Genomic DNA, 2,314 nt, shown 5'->3' with positions numbered 1-2,314 from the left:
AAGAGCCATTGTGCACCGGGCTCTGCATCCAGCTTTCTCAGCGTGTTTCCATCTCCCTGGGGACACTGCTCCAGCCTCTCACCTCCTTACGTCAATGCATTTCCCAGCAGATTTCCCCATCTGTTTATCATCTCTGGTGGTGAAGGGTCTCATGGGGAGTTCTGCCTGCTCTGCATCTGCTCTTGTGACAGGCTCCATTCTGTCTGCCAGAAATGAATGAGCAGCCCTGGGGCGGGGAAGTCCTGGGAATAAATACTCTGGTCTGGGGAAGGGACCTTTCTATGGTGAGGGTGAGACCCTGCACTGCTGCTGTGGTAAGCTGGAGAAGAATGGGAGCCAAGGGGGTCTTTGTCTTCATCCCCAGAAAAGCAATGACATGTTCCTACATGTCTCACTTCACATGAATCATGGAATGGTTTGGGTTGGAAGAAACTCTAAAGATCATCTCGTTCCAACCCCTCTGCCATGGGCAGGGATGCCACCCACTGGACCAGGTTGCTCTGAGCACCATCCAACCTGGTCTTGAACACTTCCAGGAATCCACAGCTTCTCTGGACAATCTGTGCCAGTACCCTCTGAGAAAAGAATTTCTTCCTAACATCTAGACTAAAACTCTTGTCTCTTAGTCTAAAAACATTCCCCCTTGTCCTATCAGTATCTACTCATGTAAGAAGCTGCTCTCCCTCTTTTTTATAAGCTCTCTTCAATTACTGGGAAGATCTCTAAGCTCTTCCCAGAGCCTTCTCTTCTCTGGGCTCATCTACCCCAACTCTCCCAGTCTGTCTGCAAAGGAGAGGGGCTCCAGCCCTCTGAGCTTCTTTGTGGTCTCCTCTGGACTTGCTCCAACAAGTCCATGTCTTTCTTGTTCTGAGGACCCCAGATCTGGGCACAGCACTCCAAATGGGGCATCACAAGGGCCTGTAAGGATGCTGCTCTCCCAGGTATTCAACAGGGAAGAACGTTACTCTGCCTTGTCTCCACCAAGGGCAATGCCCATCTCCTGACACACTTGTTGGCCAAAGGACACACACGGCAAAGGAAGGTGATTAACAGATCCCAGACCAAACATGCCCCACACCAAACTGTCTCTGAGAGTTGGCTCCAGGGGCACCTGGGCACAAGGGGAAACAACCATCAAGAAGTCCAAACAACACAAAGCTCAGCTGCCTGCCATGCACAAATGCCCTGACTCAGAACAGCTGTGTGAACAGAATGTGTATTGAGGGACCCCTCACCCAGACAGCCAAAGGGACTCCCAAAGCCAGAAAGGACACATTTCCCCTTCCCTCCTGTCAGTGCCATGGCTACTGGAGGACACTGAAGCCTCTGACTCCTGAGGGTTTGGCAATGACATACTGGTGTGAAAATCCCAATGTCCCCCCATGTTCCCCAAGCCCCCACCTCAGAACTGGGTGGTGCAGGAGGTTTTCTTGTGAGAGCAGTTCTGTTCCTGGTTGTATCACTGACCCATATTCCTGCCTGAGCTTTCAGCCATCACAACATCCCAAATAAGCAGATTCTCCCTGCCAAGGTGTGAATATGGTCCCCTAGATGGGACTTTCCAAACCGTTACAAACTGAAAGTCCCTGTGACTCAGTCAAGTCCACAAGACACATGCTGACTGCTCACTCTCTTCAACTTGATACTGCCAGGATATTTATGGACTTCATCCAGGGAAAATGCCAAGTCCAGTGTCTGGGAAGAAAAAATCCCCAGGCTACAACACAGGCTGGGGGTCACTGGTGGAGGAGCAGCTGTGCAGGAAGGGCATTGAGTCAGCAATGCATCATCACAGCAAAGAAGACAAACAGGCCCTCGGGCTGCATTAGACAGAGCATTGCCTGCAGGTCAAGGAAGGTAATTCCTCCCCTCTGCTCAGCCCTCCTGACATCATGACTGGATATTGCAACAGCCCCCAGCACAAGAGAGATGGAGACCCATGGGAAAGAGTCCAGGGAAAGGCCATCAAGAGAGAGTTGGAGCTCACACAGCCCTGTGGAATCACACAGCCTGGGAGGGGAGGCTGAGCATGCAGCACTGGAGAAGAGAAGCTCTGGTGTACCTGCAAGGAGGATATGGAGATGATGAAGCCAAGCTGTACACAGAGGTGCACAAGGGAAACACAACAGGCACTCCACATAAGCTGAAGCCAGGGAGGCTCAGACTGGATATGAGAAAAAATGTTCCCACTATGAGGAGAGCAGTTCAGCACTGATACAGGATGTCCTGAAAGGCCGTGCTGCCTCTAGCCTTGGAGGTTTCCAAGATTCAACTCTCTAAAGCCCTGAGCAACCTGGTCTGACCCCAGAGCTGG

This window comes from Poecile atricapillus, chromosome 3, assembly GCF_030490865.1.
Source record: "Poecile atricapillus isolate bPoeAtr1 chromosome 3, bPoeAtr1.hap1, whole genome shotgun sequence".
In the NCBI taxonomy this organism is placed as follows: Eukaryota; Metazoa; Chordata; class Aves; order Passeriformes; family Paridae; genus Poecile; species Poecile atricapillus.
Note: the sequence above shows the minus strand (reverse complement) of the source record.